This window comes from Megascapheus bottae, chromosome 9 (genome assembly GCF_031878675.1).
Source record: "Megascapheus bottae isolate mThoBot1 chromosome 9, mThoBot2.hap1, whole genome shotgun sequence".
NCBI classification, from domain to species: Eukaryota; Metazoa; Chordata; class Mammalia; order Rodentia; family Geomyidae; genus Megascapheus; species Megascapheus bottae.
Genome location: NC_143517.1, coordinates 28,368,555 through 28,387,037, shown reverse-complemented (window position 1 = coordinate 28,387,037; position 18,483 = coordinate 28,368,555). Strand labels below are relative to the sequence as shown.

Here is an 18,483-nt window from a genome sequence, read left to right as displayed (position 1 = left end):
GCTTTTATTAAATATAAGATTTTACTGGGTTTCTTAAGAAAAAAAAGGAAAAATTAGAACTAAAAACACAAAAATGCAAAATAAAGGTAACAAACATTTTGACAGACTATAAAAGTAGTGATCAACGAGGAAAGCCAAGAAATAAATCAATTATTCTCCTGATTCATCATGTTAAATTTGTTTTAAAAGACATTGATACATTGTACTCAATCTGATTTATGGTATTGAAACCTTTGTACAAACACCTAGTAATAATAATTTTTTTTCTACAGAGTAAGTTCTTGGAGCTAGAGTGATTGGAAATACAGTGATGATCTTTTAGGGCTAAAACAAGTCAATGGGGGCCAGGAGCATGGCCTAGTGGTACAGTGCTTACCTAGTATGCACAAAGCCCTGGGTTCGATCCCTTGGTACCACATACATAGAAAAAGCTGGAAGTGGCACTGTGGCTCAAGTGGCAGAGCACTAGCCTTGAGGAAAAGGTGTACAAGGACAGTGCCCAGGCCCTGAGTTTAAGCCTCAATGACATATTGATTAAAATAAAAGGAGTTGAGAATATATAGCAGTATATCGTTGTAATCCCAGCATTGAGAAGGCTGAGGAGGGAAGATTGCAAGTTCCAGGCCAGCCTGGGCTACATAAGACAGTATCATAAAGAAAAAAAGCAATACCCAAGGGGGGGGGGAGGGAAATGGGTACCAAGACATGTGAAAGGGTATCAATGTATGTGAATTAATGCACCTTCTATCTGGCAAATATCATGTAACCCTTTTACTAATTACAATAAAAAAATGCTCAAAAAAAACAAAAAACAACAAATAACGAAAAAAAAAAAAAAAAGCAATACCCAAACCCAAAAGGAAGAAAGAGCTTTACCAGACCATACTTGTTAAGGCTGGTTAGCACAGTAATTTCATGGTTTCAAAACTTATGTTTAATAATATGCAAATAAGCCACTAAAGTCTTTTCCTTTATGATGCAATATTAAAGTGCTGCCTATGTAATTTGTAAAGATAAAAGTATTTAATCCAGGCACTGGTAATTCACACCTGTAATCCTGACTGCTAAAGATGACCGTGGTTTGAAGTCAGCTCATTGAGATTCTTACCTTCAGTTAACCACCAAAAAGCCCGAAGTGGAGCGGTGGCTCACGTGGTAGAGCATGACTACTGAGTACAAAAGCTTAGGAACAGCACCTAGCCCTTGAGTTAAAGCCCAAGGATAGGCACATACACAAAAATTGAGGTTTAATTTTGCTCTTACAAAAACTTGATACCCTTAAAACCAACATGATTATTTTCTGCTCATCAAATCACTGAGCTAACGATAATATAAAAATATGTAAAAAAATATTGATTCATAATTACCAGATATGCTAATATCCACATAGCTAGTACAAATCCGATGATTAAAAAATATTGTTTCATTAAACAATGAAGTACCAAAATAATCACAGATTAAAAAAAACCCAACAATGCCTATACTTCAGGTTTCTTGGTAGGCGGGTCTTGAAGACTAAACTTTGGAATTTCACCAGAAGGAGTATATGGAATTCTCTTTGAAGACACCTTTTTACCAATTGTTTCAATGTGGAAGCCAATCGTCTGCAGTTCATTGTGGAGCCCATCCAGCACGCGTCGCCCATCAAAGATGAAGGCTGGCTTCAGCATTCTTTTATGAATCCGTTCATAATCCAGTTCCTTAAACATGTCCCACTCAGTGCAAATGACAACAGCATGGGCTCCATCACACGCTTCGTAGGGATCCTTGGAAATGGTCACAAGCTGGGCCACTTGGTCATCCTGGGAGACACCGGGCTGGGACAGATCCAAGACGATTTGCTCTCGGGGCACTTTTGGGTCGTAGATATGGAGGTGGGCGCCCTCATCCATCAAGTACTTGCTGATGTAGATGCTGGAGGACTCTCTTGTATCACCAGTGTCCTTTTTGAATGCAAACCCCAAAATAGCTATCTTCTTATCAGTCACTGTAATTAAACAGACAGTCTATGATCCGGGAAGCAAACCTTCTCCTCTGATAATCATTCATATCTATGACCTGTTGCCAGTAGCGAGCTACTTCAGGCAAATTCAGAGCCTCGCAGAGATAAACCAAATTTAGAACATCTTTTTGGAAGCAGCTCCCACCAAATCCCACACTGGCTTTCAGGAACTTGTTTCCGATCCTCTGGTCCATGCCAATGGCTGCGGCCACCTCCTCCACATCGGCTCCCGTGGCTTCACACAGAGCACTGATGGAGTTGATGCTGCTGATTCTCTGGGCGAGAAATGCGTTTGCTGCCAGTTTGGAAAGCTCTGACGACCAAGTATTGGTGGTGAGGATCTTTTCTTTGGGAACCCAGTGCTCATACACAGCGCACAGCGCCTGCACAGCTTTCCGGCCTTCTGGGGTTTCATCCCCTCCAATCAGTACTCTGTCTGGGTTCTTGAGGTCCTTGATGGCTGTTCCCTCTGCCAAGAACTCAGGGTTGGACAGCACCTGTAAGTTCAAGTCAGGTTTTGTGTTCGCATCAAATATGCGGCGGATACTTTCTGCAGCTCGCACTGGAACTGTGCTTTTCTCAGTCACAATCTTGTATCCATTGGAGTTTTTCACAATGCGTCTAGCACATGCTTCAATGTATTTCAGGTCTGCTGCACGGCCTTTCCCCATACCGTAGGTTTTGGTCGGAGTATTCACAGAAATAAACACAAGATCAGCTTCTTTGATGGCTTCATCAATATTTGTAGAAAAAAATAGATTTTTTCCTCGACAGGATTCTACTACTTCTTTTAATCCAGGCTCATAAATAGGAAGGGTTGGAGAATTCCATGCATTGATTCTTGCTTCATTAACATCAACAACTGTTACCCTGATTTCCGGGCACATGTGGGCAATGACACTGCATGTGGGCCCTCCGACATAGCCCGCTCCAATGCAACAGATCTTCTTAACTTCAAACATGACTGCACCGCTTCTGAGTCCAGACACGGCGGCAGCCTCGACCTCGGACAGCCTTGCAGTAGCTTCTGCACCCGCACCGGCACCCGCGCTGGACTCGGCAGGATAAGACCAGGACGCACGTAGCCGGGTCAGGAGGCCGAAGGCCGCACCCTGAGCCCCCAGCCCGCGCCCGTATTTAAAGGCTTTTGCCCTAGAAGGCGGAGGCTTCATTCCCCCGCAGCCAAGCCCTCCTGGACTCTGCCCCCAGCCCCACCTCCCGCTGTCTAAAAATTTGTCCTTTTGCAAATGTTGTGACAGGCCTACTAAAAAAGACAATCAGAAAATAAGTATTTTATTTTATAAAAAGCACAAAACTATATTTATGTATGTACCATGACCCTAAGTAATTTCCTATCTCAAAAGTTTACTTCTAAAACAGATTAGCATTTTAATTTATTACTGCTGTATAAAATGCATTTAATATCTCGAACCAAAACCAAAATACAGCATGCACATCATGTTTTCTACCCTCTCCAGGAATGTCATCTGTCCACTTAATACTGACAGAATGATACATAAGAAGGAGGAACCAGAAGCCCTCCACTATACTTTTCTGTTGTGTAGCCAGGATAGAAGCAGAGAATGTATACCAAAGGAATCTCCAATAGCTCAGCCAGAAGTTCTCCACAAGGACCAATGGCAGCTGCAATCACAACATCAAATCTTGCCTTTTGTAGCCTAGCTGTCAGTTCCTTGTTCATGGCTGTTTCTTTACAATTATTTATCAAAGCATCAGAAAATGGATTAAATACATTCTCCAGTAACGGTGAATAGGCCAAACATCATGTTCTTCGCAATTCATATGTCCAGGAATAGATGAGTTCTGAGAAAACTGCAATTCATTCATCAGTATTGGAAGATGAAGGGAAAGTTTCAAATTTAATGCTGTTCCTTGCTACCAACAAAAAATATCAGATGATGGCCTCACAACTGTTACTTCATGACCCTTCAAGATGAGTTCATCCAGTATTACCTTGATATTTAACCAGTGGCTACACTCCATGGGCCATGCAAGTATTTTCCCACAACTTCCAGTGTTAAAGTAGCAATTCAGGCATAGTAGCACAAAAACTGAAATCCATTTCCCAGTTGTGTTGACTAGCAACATAGAAACCTTTCAAGCTATGCTCACTTCTGTCAATTTCTTATGCTTATATTGAAGTAATAAATCAATAATGAAGTTAAAATATAACTTGGTCAAAGTAAATCAATAATGAAGTTAAAAATATAACTTGGTCAAAGTAAATATGTAAAATGACCTGTCAGAGCATGTTGATAAAATGCTATGTCTATAAAATGAATTTTAATTTCAGGATAAAAAAACTCATTTAACCAATAATGCATTTGTAATTGGATAGATATAAATTTGAAAGTTGATTTTTGTGTGAATATAGCCTAATAACCTTTGGTAATCAATTTGATTGATATACCTTAAAACAACTCAAATTCTATTTTGCTGTTCTTACCAACCTGGTTTCAATTATTAGATAACAGGTTACTAAACAGGGAATCATTTTAAGCAAGTGTCTTTATTTTGGCCTTGCAATAATAATAATGCATTAGTCATTTTTCCCCTCTGCCTAGAATTTAAGCTCCCTTGTTTCATATAACCTTAACTAATTGCAACGATTCACATACTATTGACATTCACATATTACGAGTAAAGCAACTAGACAAAAAAGGATTTTATATTGCCACAGACCTATAATTTAAACAGGGTTAAATTCAGAGACATTATCTTGTATTTATTTTGTCATAATGTTATCTAAGTTATCAAAGGTACTAGCTAGCTCTCAAACTTTTGGTTTACATGAGAGACTCTGTTTCAATTTGGACAAACTGGTGTTTCGGGGGGTATTCAGCTCATGGGTTGGAATGAATCTGGAGGGCTTGACCAACTTTTTTTTTTTTCTTTCAGTCATGTGAATTGAACTCTGGGCCTGGGTGTTGTCCCTGAACTCTTCAGCTCAAGACTAGTGCTCTACCACCAGAGCCACGGCCCTACTTCCCATTTTCTAGTGATTAATTGGAGAAAAAATTCTTAGGGACTTTAGTGCCAGGCTAGCTTTGAGCCTGGATCCTCAGATCTCAACCTCCAGAGTAGCTAAGATTACAGGTGTGAGTCACTGTGCCTAGCTTGAGTGAACTTTGCTTTTACTTTACATGGTTTGTGGAAGTGATCAGCAGCCTGGGCTCTACAAGGCTTCACTGACATGTGCTTGCTATACTTGCTATACTTGCTATACTGTGGCTCAGGGTTCTTAAGATTCTAGGGGACTTGAGGAGCTGTAAGCTGCAAATATCCTAAACCCTCTACTGACAATCTGTTGTGAAATTACTCCCAACATACTTCATTGGATAGGCAGTCACTTAGTTTATCCAAACTCAAGAAAGGAGAAAAATGAATTCCTCTAACAAGGTGAAGAATGCCAATAAATGTTTAGAATGTGTTGTCGTGATTGATATGGAGCTAGGCATAAGCTGACATTTCATTTTAGCAGTCTGTACTCAGTGTTGACTGTGTAAATGTGGTAGTGCCTATGTGCTCATTACCAAACACATGTGTTCTCTTAGTGCTCATTATAGTGTTAGAAGTAGAATAAGCTTACATCCTCAGTTATTCATTAAAATCTCACAGATTTGCACTTAATTCCTGGGGTTTGAACTCAGGGCCTAACCTTGGCGTTGTCCATGAGCTCTTCAGCTCAATACTAAGCTCTACCACTTTGAGCTACAGCTCCTCTTCTGAGTTTTTAAGTGGTTAATTGAAAATTAGAGTCTCACAGGGACTTTTCTGCATGAGCTGGGTTCAAACCACTATCCTCAGATCTCAGCCTCTTGAGTAGCTATAGTAGTTTATAGGTTTGAGCCACCAGCACTCTGCTTTTGCTTCTACATTTTATATGTCGAATTTTAGCCATGATTCTGGCTTTATGGAATTCTACTGTGTTAAGTATTATGCTCAGCACTGGGCCTTTGTATATAATAAACACCTTTTGAGGAATTATTTTATTAAATAATTTGAGTTTGGCTCAATAATGATTAAAAGTATAACTGCTGACTGGTTTTTCTTTATTTTATGGAAATAAATCTAGTGTCTGTGTTCATTCTAGTTAAAAGTATTTAAGGAGTTTATAAGCAAAATAGCATGTTATAGTTATGTGTAAGTATTGGAGAAGAAGCTATCTATATTGAAAAGTACATGAACTAGGGGTTCTACTGCTGTTTATTTGCTAATAAATACTTCTATGTGATTATTTTCCAGAAATTCTTCTTCCTTACCATTGCTTGACTGCATCTTTCTTAGCTGAAGTAATTATAGACCAATATATACACTCTATTATATCAATCTACTATTTCAGTTGCCTGTTCATTCAAAAATAATTTTGGGAAATCATGTGATTTGGAGGAAACACTGTATGTCACACATGAGATTAAGTTTTGAAATGTATGTGATGACACAGTATTTTGCATAAATATTGATCTACAACTAAATGGCACATTTTAGTATAATTTATTTGTACACTGCAAAACCTGCCTCATATTTCTTCTTTTACATTGTGCTATGGTATCCAATATATTCAGGTACAAGCATATCAATTGCAGGTGAATATGCAAGTAGAGCTGTTATTCCCAAGTGATTTTATTTGGTTTTCTCCAAGTCTCTGAGTTCACTGTATAAGAATCTTTTAAGATTATTTGGCAGGCATGGGGCTTGAACTCTGGGTCTAATTACTGTACCTGATCTCTTCAGCTCAAGGTTAGCACTCTATCACTTTAAGCCATGGGATCACTTCCAGTTTACTTCTTTTTTTGCCAGGATAATGTATAGAGGGGTTACAGTGACATTTGTCAGGTAGTAGGTGCATTACTTCTCAAACGTTGATAGTCTTTCTCATGTTTTTCTTCCCATTTCCCTCCCCTAACCCCTCCCAGTCATCTTGTTTTCCCACCTTCCCTTCCCTATTTCAAATAAATAAATAAAGCTATGTATAACATATCAGGTAACAAAGTCAGATACAGTAACAATATGAGATTAACTGTAAGGGAAAAAAAGAAATAACATAGCACATTAAGAACAACATTCACACAAGATAAACCTCTTGTTTCCATATCCTTGAGTTTATTTCATTTAGTCTCATCCTATATGACCTTATATACATAGGTCATAAATAAATAAATATCTATACAATATACTAAGTGAAAATTTCAGATACAGTAACAATATGAGATTAACCAAAGGAGTTATATACAATATACATAAATAAATAAACATATATACAATATATTAGGTAACAACATCAGATACAGTAACAATATGAGATTAACCAAAGGAGTTATCATAAATTTCTTAAAAACATCTAATGTAAGGTTTGAGTATCTGCATTATTTTAATTTTTTATTATCTTAAATAGTTGTACAGAGAGTTGTCATTCAACAAAGCAGTTCATGAATACAGTGCATCTTAAACAATGTCATTCCTTTCAATATTCTCACTCAGCCATAACCTTATATAAAGAGAATTTTAGGCTACATTGCTTGTTTTGCACTAAATTAATTCAACATACAATATTCCTTAATTGTAAAATAGAAATACAATTTAGAACATGAAGGCTTACTATCAAATATGAATATGAAAGAGTATGCTTTTTTGTCTTACTGATATAAAACAGCATTTTTTCTTAAATGCTCTGAAATGCAGAGGTATTGCCTGTACTCTATCGATTATGGAAGCCTGCATCAAAAGTTAACTATACAGGGGCCTGGAGTTTGGCCTTGTGGTAGAGTGCTTTACTACCAAGCATGAAAACCTGGGGTTTGGGTTTGATTCTTCTGTACCACTACATAGAAAAAGCTGGAAATGAAATGGTGCTGTTGGCTAAAATGGTAGAGCTCTAGCTTTGAGAAAGCCCAAAGAATGTGCTCATGCCCTGAGTTCAAGTACAGGGACTGGAAAAAAAATTTAAAAAGGTGAAAAGATCCAAAATTAAAATGAACCTTTTTATTTAAAGTCAACTATACAAATAAATACAGCAAAATACCCCACAAACAAGAAGAAAACACAAAACAGCCAGTCTAGAAATAAAACATATTTTGGCTGCACTGTGTATTATGAGTAGAGACCTCTGGCTTCTCCTCTCTAGATCAAGTGACATGTCTTCACAGTTGTGACAAAGAAAAATATCTCATACAATGTCAAGTGTACCTAAGGGTTGGTTCTGAGAAATTGCCTCAAGTCACAAACCATGGAACTATTAACATGTCTTATAGCAGCCCAATCTTCAGGGATTTCTCCTAAGTCCTCTTTCAGTTTTGTCAAGTGACATTATTACTGACTGGTCCAACCAGTTCCCTCTGAAGGCAATTATGGCCACAGGCCAAGCAAACTATTCAGGATAATACCCTTAGAGGAATGTAAATTTTTGTTCACCTTATTAGGTGGAAAGTCATCTATTTTTTAGAACAAAACATCCTCAAGATGATTTAAATTTGGTAATGCTATTCATATCATTATGTTACTACATTCACACGTATTTGATTTTTAGCATCTATCCTGTAACTCTGTATTTAAATGACAAGAAATTACCATGATGCAAAAATCAATTTTAATGAAGGCTATTTCTATGTATCATAGTTCATAGTGATTGGAATATTGGATCAAACAATAAACTAGAATGCATGGCTCAGTTTGCTTCTAAAACTGTCATTTGAATTACTATACCATTTTAAAAGGGTTCACTCCTCTAAATCTCATAAAGCTATGGTTCCATACAAAAAAGATAAAGTTCAATTTTAAGCTATTTTGGAGGTTAACTTACAGTTTTCATCTTAAACTCAGAAATCCAATTTAAGACTTAATCCTTCCCTTCTATATAATAATAGATTATTTCATTTTCATTTAATTTTTGAAACAATTACAGCAGGATTTGAATAAATCAACCTTCTTCCATTGATATAGTCCAGACTCACAATCCTCTGTGAACCCGTCAGATTATGTGCTACTTTCTTGCAGTATGCTATTCTTTCATGCCATTGACCCAAGTTGCTTATTCCTTAAATTAATGAGTTGAGCTTCAAAAATGATAAGGAAAGCCAGGTGCTGGGGGCTCACGCCTGTAGGGCTAGCTATTCAGAAGACTGAGATATGAGAACCCTGATACAAAGCCAGCCTAGGCAGGAAAGACTACGAGACTCTTATTTATGATTAAGCACCAGTAAGCTGGAAGTGGCGCTGTGCTTCAAAGTGACAGAGTGCTAACATTGAGTGTAAAAGCACAAGCAGAGCACCTGTCCAGGCCCTGCGTTCAAGACCTTTGACCAACAACAACAGCAACAACAACAACAACAACAAAATCCTAATTGTGGAGTAATTTGGTTTTAAAGGTAAAACAGCTATGAGGCTGGGTTTTAAAGACAATGAATATCTAATTTTTAAGCATTTGCTGATGTCCAAACTTGATGAAACTTTTAAACCTGGAAACTGCATTTGGTTTCCTCAGTCATACTTTGCTTGTAGACTCGATAGAGTCTAGACTACCTTTCACAGAGACCTACAGGTGGACTGGATAAGGCACGACATTTCAACTGCTTAGCACAGTGAATGGCACAGAATGATTATCCAAAACTAATAATATATGTCTTTCCTTAAGTTTCAAAATAGGATTATTTTCCTAAATACTCCAAAGTAAAAACCTCCCTATGTGAGGAAATTATTGCCCAATCTAGCTTAAATGCCTCTGAAATAAAAGCTAGTAAAAGCATCTGAACTCGCCCTAATCTCTCCACACCTGCCTCCCTGATCAAGCACTAACCCCAGTAAAAATCTATGTTTGTTTTTCATTCAAATGTTTGAATGAGAAATACTTTCAGACAGAATTACTTCTTAGGTTTCTATCTCTTTAATTCTGCAATATTTCAGCAGACTAAAGCAATTTCCACTAGGATTACATTGCCTATAAAAACATATACATTAGTTATTTGTTCTTCCCAGAGTTTTGTTGTTCTGCATTGAAATGCTCATAAAAATGAAACACATACCTAAGGAAATGATGGTATTAGTTTTACGAATCTTCTCTTTATATGATACGTGTTTGTTAAATAAGGGAGACATTTGTTAAGTAAAGGGTGACATTATGCATCAATCAGGCCAATGTGTAAAATATTTCAGTTTTCTGAAAACTCATAGTCCATATGTTTGTATCTCATATTAGCATTTTAAACATACATTAGGGATAAAATTGTGAAACTTTTAGCTCTACACCAATTATCCATTTTTCATATGTTAAGTAAACTTTAGGGTTAATTTTTCATATTGCTTTAGATTGAGAGGCATAGCTATATTTAATATTCCTATTAACCTAAAATATCAATATTTTGTGCATTATAACTAAGAAGTCAAAATAGGTGTGAGAATCCTTATCTAATATTCTTTATTCTTGAATTTGTGATTTTAAAGAAAAATATGTATCGTGTATCTATCATTCTACATATATATACACAAATAAATGTGCATAGTTATGTATGCATATATCCTTATAGGAATTTAGCAGTTACTTTTCAGGGATATCATCTTACTTGCATTTTTCATTCCGTTCTTCATTTTCTCTTTGTCTAACCTTTTCCTCTTTCGCTTTCCCTCTTCATTTTCCTCCTCCTCGATTTCTTTCTTCTTTCTCCATTTCCTTCTCTCATTCTCTCATTAAGTTCATATTTTCTAGTGCAGAGGGAAAATTATACAATTATTAATGTCAGAGTGTAAAATATTGATGTAAACATGTTATCACTTCTATCCATCTATGGATTAAAACAAATGCATGTGTAATAAATTTGGAAAAGTTAATTGTATTTGCACTCTATGTGCATTTTGTTTCCTGCTATTATTTCCTAAACAACATGGTATAACAAGCATTTATGCAAACATTTACATCGCATTGGTTATCTAATGTAATTCCAAGCTGATGTGAAGCACATGGGAGACCAGGTGTGGCATCAGGTGCTTGTAATCAGAACTCTTCCAAAACAGTAAGCCTAGACAAAAAAGAGAGAGAGATTGTGACTGAAAAAAAACAAACAAAAAAAAACTGGTAATAGTGGTTCATGCTTCTGATCCCAGTTAATTAGGAAGGAAAGGAAGGGAGAAATCTGAAACCAGCCCAGGGCAACTGCTTAAGACCCTGTTGAAAATAATAATAACTAAAGAAAGTAGAATAGAGGCATCACTCAATAGCTAGATACCAAGACCTGACAATGATTATGAAGTGTTATAACACTAATTCTGCACTTTTAATGATTCTCCACTTTTAATTTATGAAGCTACTTTTAGGCATAAAAATGGTTGCATCAACAGATATTCTGGAAAATGATTTGAAAAGTACAAGGAGAAATAAAATCAAAGGAGTTAGTTTGAAACAGAAAAAAGCTTCTAAATGACCCATGGTTTGAATGTCTAGAAATTAGAGCAATTTTAACATAAATTCCACAATATTTTTGTTCTTAGTCTAAAAGTAGGATATTCTTAAGAAATGTTGGACTCCTGACAGATGTCTGTAGTCCAGCACTTGAGAGGCTGAGAGTAGTGAATTGCCTATATCAGGCCAGATTCACTACAGAAAAATTTTGTTTTAAAAAGAAAGTCAGATACATTTGAAAATACACAACATTTGTACTATTAAAATAAAAACTATGCACAAGCTATTTATTGGCCTTCCAAAGAAAGGCAAAACAATTATTTTCTAACGGAAATAAAATTTAACACTCCGTGAGTTTCTTCTTTTACTAGAAGTATTAAGGTAAATTTCACTATTTAGCTTTATTCGTTGTCTTTAGAAAAAATGCAAATCATCATATTGATAGACATTTAAATGGCTGTGAATTTCAATAGATATAGAAGCAAAGTCGTAAAAAAGCCTGTAGGAAGGTGCATAAATGCTTTTCTTGGAAAACTATCAGGATGTCTGCTGTCCCTGAACCATCAATATGCCTACTGTTCTGTTGCCAACAAAATAATAAGCTCTAATATCTGTATAAATGATCTGTTTTATTTAGTGTATGCATTCAGCATTTTAAATATGACACTAGCCTATAGAGTAAAATACTTTTAGTTTATGTTTTGTATTGTTCCTATTTTAAAATAGTATTTGACAAAATTCACTAAAGTAAAATTCATCATCCTCATACATACTTCAGCTTTGATATCCAGAGGATATCTGAAAATAATATTCCTTTATAAAATATATGAATTTATGCACATGTTGATTCATGTATATGTGTATATATGTATTGGACAGATATATGATAGTAAAAGATAACATGATAGAGAAGTAGATAGATGGATAGATAAATAGATACACAGATGCATCGATAGATGCCCAGATACACAGATACATACATACTTACATATATACACACACACATACATACATACGTACTTGAACAACTAATTTTTGATGTACCTGTGTGTGCCTGTTTCTATAAGAGTATTTATTTTAACAGCTGCTGGAACCTCAATTAACTGCAACTCTCTCCAAAGGCAATTTTGCTACTCTTCCTTGGCCTTTTCATGGGTGCAGCTCAGAATCAATATTAGTCACTGGAGACTGTGGTACTCTGGCCCTTTTACTTCACTGGCAAGCATCTCTGTAAGGTAATATTTGCCCCAAAATGGCTCATAGGATTGTCTGACTGTGTTTGCAAAATGCAACATAGTTCAAGTCTTCCTTTTCCCAATCTTCAACATCCTGTACAGATTCTATTCTACATGCCATCATCACCAAATTTCCTGTGTGTAGAATTCTGGAGCAGGGTATGTTTTCTTGTAATTTCAAATTGGACTAAACTTAGATACATAAGGCCAATTATCTCTCATTCTACAGGGTAAGTTATGTGACATAATTCTTCTTTTCAGTGTAGTAATGTTATGGGCATGTTAGATTTACTAGGTGCTCTTAGTATCTTCTCCAATGCACATCTCCCTTATATATGTTTGTATGTACCACAATCACTGTAATAAGTATTGTACAGTTTGTCACATATAGATGGTAAACAACACTATTAGGTGGATAAATGACTACTATTTACAGTAGAAAAAAGTAAAGCTTTTGTAGAAAGTTAAGTATTATATCCAGGGACACATAAAAATGTCCCAGCTAAATATTTACACATACATAATTATAGCCAGTTTTTCTGCTAAACTGTGGAAGGTAATAAATATTACCAATATGACATACTTTGTGCATATCAATAATTATATTTAAATGTGCAAAAGCAGGATTGGAGAAAAATATCAGACACACTAAATTTCCAGAAACTAAAACTTACTAACACATCCACAAGATTTTCTATATTATTTTCTGTATTTTTATAAATTATTTTAGTAATTCTCTTCATATGTCTGAACAATTTTTATATTAATTTTTTATATTACTGTTATTTAAATTTTGAGAATAAAATAAAACAGCAATGTACAGTCTGAAAAAGAGAACGAAGCAGGAATAGGGAGACTGAACAACACAAGGAAGAAATTGCTGAGGATAGGCAAGTTAGAATATGGAAACCATTTTAATATGGCAAATATTTCTGTAAGTCTTATTCAAAAGCATAATTACATTAGAAATTTGGGATCCCCATTATTGTGGACATTAATGTATCAACATCAATACATAATTTTAAATCATGCTTACCTAGTATGTACCAGGAGCTGTATGTACAGGCTCTGTTTGCATATGATTACATCTGATATTCACAGGTCTGATGTCTCAGACATTGTCACAGTAAGAAAATATCTAACATAAACAACTTAAGGGAAGAAGGAATTACTTTGACTCATCGATTTCAGTCCACAGTTGATGGGTCTGTGAATTTGGGGCCAATGGTAAGGCACAACCTTGTGGCAGACAGAGGATGCTCATTTCACTGTGTAAATGTACCAGAGAAAGAGACAGAAAGTGGAGGAAAGAGATGCCTCCTCCCTCCAAGATGTTCCCCTCCAGTGACCGATTATCCCCAGAAATGCCCCACCCACTTAGTTTACCATCACCTCTCCCCCCAAATGGCAGCACCAACTGGCAACCAAGAAATCACCAAGTGATTTTGTTCAGGACATTATGTATTAAAATAATAAAACTATATGAGATTGATATTGTTAAATCTATATTAATATATAATAAATTGAAGTGTCAAGAAATTAAATCACTGTTTAACATTATTTTGTTGATAAGTTGATAAACTACTCCCCAGACACTGGATGCAAAGTTGTATATACTATTTTATACTTTGTCCTAATTTCCACACATATTCTTCTGTCATATCATAGAAAATTAATTCAAGTTTATTAAGGCAAGTTCTGCTTTTATTAGTGCTGCCAAAAATACCACCAAAATATAAAAGCTGATCTATGTCGTTTTTTTTCACTGAAAACCTACAATTGACCTTTTCACTAGAAATTTTTATCATACTTTTAATTAAACCTCTTCACCAACTTTATTGGCAAGGTTTTGAATTGCAAATTCTTGAATCAAAAAACCCTTTGGTCTCTTCTTTGTTGCAGTTATTCTACAATAATGACTAAATTCCTGAAAATGTTTCAATATTTCAGACTAAATCTGATGTCTTTTATGTGTATTTGACTAATAAATTACAGTTGCATAAATGTAGAAATCCTGAAATTAATTAAATGATAATCTGATTATTAAAGTCACATTTCCCATACCCTCTAGCAGACTTAAAACTCAATCTCTTGAATTGATCTGCTTATTCACTGAAGTCTAGGAGGAAGTGTCACATGTAGACAATATAGGGAAGCCAGGAAATAACATCATCTATGTGAGTCTTTGTTTATATTTCTCTCTGTTGCCCAAATGGCAGGCTATTCACACACTTTCTGAATAGTTAAGGCACAAGCAGAAAGTCACCCCAGGATATCAGAATAAGCTAGAGAGCAACAAAAGCTTTCAAATGTGTGGGAAACAAATTATATATATATATATATATATATATATATATTTAAAGGATTTCTTGAAAGTACACTGTACATATATATAATTATAACTGTAATATTGATGCCAATAAATGTATTTAAAAGATTTGGGGCACTGGCAGATATCTATGGGTCATCCTTAAAATTCAACCTATTCAGGAGGTGAAGATAGGGACGAATGATACTTGATTCCAGCCTAGGAATAAACATTCACAAGACCACATCTCAAGTGATACTTAGGTGTGGTGACATGCACCTGTCTATTCCAGCCACATGAAAGACAGAAATGAGGAGAATGAATTTAAATACTTGAAGAAGTGATGAGCAAAATTATGTCAGACTTCTCTGGAATTCTTTAAGAATTCAAAAGAAAATCCATCTTGAGAGCTTGTGGTTAGCTCTCATTCTTCACTAGGTATTTTGCTATATCTAAGCATATCTTAGTTGTGTTTAGCATATTCATGATAATGATATCTTCAAAAGTGTATGTGACAGTCAAATGTTTCTAAATGCCCTATTCAAATTCTGCAATCTATTATAAGACAAAGGCATGTCCAAAATTCTATACTTGTATATAAATTAAATCAATGGAAGTTTGAATGTCATCAGATTGCCTTTGTGTAGTATGATAATTCCAGGGAGAATTGTTTGTACAATATTAATGAATTTTAAGGTTTGTGCTTGTGTATTTCTCTTTTATGTCATCTATAATTGATGAATTTCTGCCTAAAGAGAAAATAGTCAACTAAATAACTATTGAAAATCAATTTATGTCATACTAATGTATTAATATGTTTCAAAATAATATGCTACAGTATTGGAGAGTTTAAACATAGATAATACCCAAATGCCCCTGTGTTAAAAGCTTGGTCCTCAGCTTCATTTGATTGAGAAGTGAGAGAAACTGTCAGAGATAAGGGCAAAGGAAGGGAAATTAGGTCATGGATAGAATGACCTTGAACGAGGCTATTGGGATCTGTACTTCTTTCTCTTTGCCCCCTGATTAGCATATGATAGGCATCATCCTTTCCATCTCCTATGATTTGTCTAGTCAAATGACACAGTCTATAGTGTACCAGGTACATACAAGGTGCAGTGGTCCTCTTCCTAATGACTTAATTTGATCTCATGGATTCATTCATTGAGTTCTTGCTTGGTGCCAAAGCTAGCATGAGATCATGGTGAAACAAAAACGCATGTGGTTTGGATGCATGTCTTCATGTGATAAAAGCTTGATCCAGGGAGAATACTTGAGACATGGACATTTTGAAGGGTAGCATATGAAGGAGTTCTTTGGTTCACTGGAGCATGTGATCTTGGAGGCCATACTTCTTTTTTTCTTCCCTAACATTATATACTTGGTTTGGCAATGACATGCTGATTCCCTAGCATCTGCCTAGCAATGACACCAGTTGATCTGACTGGAAGTTGTACCACAGTGAGCTGAAATAATATTTTCTCTATTTATGCTAATTGTGTCTGGCTTTTGCAATAGAATGATGCAATGTGAGCTAATACTGTCTTTCAGTATACCATGTAAGCATTATGTTTTAATATTATTTATTTATTGATTGATTGAGTGAGTTATTTATTTATTTATTTACTTATTTACTTATTTACTTATTGTTGGTCTTGGACTCTGGCCTGGGTGCTGTCCCTGAGCTCTTCTGCTCAAGGCTACCACCCTACCCTTGCGCAACAGAGCGATTTCCTATTTTCTAGTGGTTAAATGGAGATAAAAGACTCTCAGTCTTTAGGATTTCAGCTGGCTTTGAATAGCGAACCTCAGATCTCAGCCTACTGAGTAGCTAGGATTACAGGCATGAGCCACTATGCCCAGCTTGTATGCATTATTTTTAAAGGATCTGTCCATTACTACATCAGAGATATTAGTACAAAATTTTGACTCAATCTATCATTCTTGTTCACATATGAAGCAAGTAGTGTCACTTCTTGGACCTTTAACCTTGTCATTTCAATTCCCTCCTTCCTTTTGATAAAAAGTAAATTATTGTAAAAGTGATATACACAGGGGTTACAGTTACATGAGTCAGGTAATGGGTACATTTTGTAGTGAACAATGTCACCCCTTCTCTCATTCTCTCCCAGATTTGACCCTCTTGGATTCCCTCCACCCAAAGTTATATAGTTCATATTAACATAGTGTCTAGTGAGTATCACCACTGCATCTGTTCACCCTGTGTCCCTACCTCCAAGTCAGATAAACTTACATATACGGCAAAATATACAGAAATCAAAAACAGCAACCAATGGGAATAAAGCAAAGAATTTTTTAAAAAGGAAAAAAAACACAGTGTTAAAAAGACCTATTATTTCCATTTTTAGTTCATTTAGATACACATTATATTATATATGTTTGGGACCTAGATATTGAGCCCTTGTGATCCTCTCTAAGAATAGCCTCCCTTGTTTTCACTGTATGAATGTCTAGAGTGCTGTTAAAGTAATCTTGTCCAGGTGTAATCTTATCCATTTTACCATCCCTTAAGTTTACGTATAGAGAAACACTTGTAGAGAAAGCATGCAACCTATGTTTCTTTGGGCCTGACTTACTTTGCTTAGTATGATAATCTAAAATATACCCAGAGTACAAAAGATTAAATCTTCCAAAATCAATTCCTCAAAAAAACAATAATCCAATAAAATAAATGGTCTAACAACTTAAAGAGAGACTTCTCCAAAGAAGAAATAAGAATAGCTAATAGACAAATGAAGAACTATTTGACATCTCTGGCTATAAAAGAAATGCAAATCAAAACAACATTGAAATTCTACTGTACCCCAGTTTGAATAGACATTATCAGGAAAACTAACAATTATAGATGTTGGCAGGGATGTGGTGGGAATATAAACTTGTTCAACCTCTCGGGAAAGACTAAACACAGAGTTTTTTATGGAGCATTCTGACTCCTGGGCATTTACCCAATTCACCACATACCAGGCTTCACTAAAGCCACCAGCATGATCATATTCACTAAAGCATTGTTTACAAAAGCCATGGTATGGAATTAACCCAGATGCCCCTCAATGGATGAGCGAATCAAGAAAATGTAGTGCATAGACACAATTGAATTCTATACTTCCCTCAGAAAGAGTGACATTTCTCCTCCTTCCTTTCTCCTCACAGCCAACACTTTCGTGTTTCCCTGACCTTCCTCTACCTAAAGGATTTTATGCAGAACAAGAGCACAGTAGTATCTGAGAATTGAAGCTAGCCCTTCATTCTCATAAGAGCCATCACTGCTGGGTGCCAATGGCTCATTCCTATAATCCTAGTTACTCAAGAGGCTCAGATTGGAGATGGCAATTATGAGAGATAATCATTTCCAATTGTTCAGTTAAATGTCAGAAGTGGACATGTGGTTCAATTGGTAGCCAATCATCCTCAAGAAAAAAACAAGAGAGAATGGGAAACTTTGATTTCAGGCAATTCAATCTCCAGTATCAACACAAAAACAAAGTGAACAAACAAAAAGGGTTTTCAA

The 18,483-nt window shown here is 35.7% G+C and overlaps 1 pseudogene; it reads right to left on the bottom strand.

The window, feature by feature from the left end:
* On the bottom strand, window positions 1–2,991 carry LOC150058942 (UDP-glucose 6-dehydrogenase pseudogene; annotated as a pseudogene).
* Between the last annotated feature and the right edge of the window lie 15,492 nt (window positions 2,992–18,483).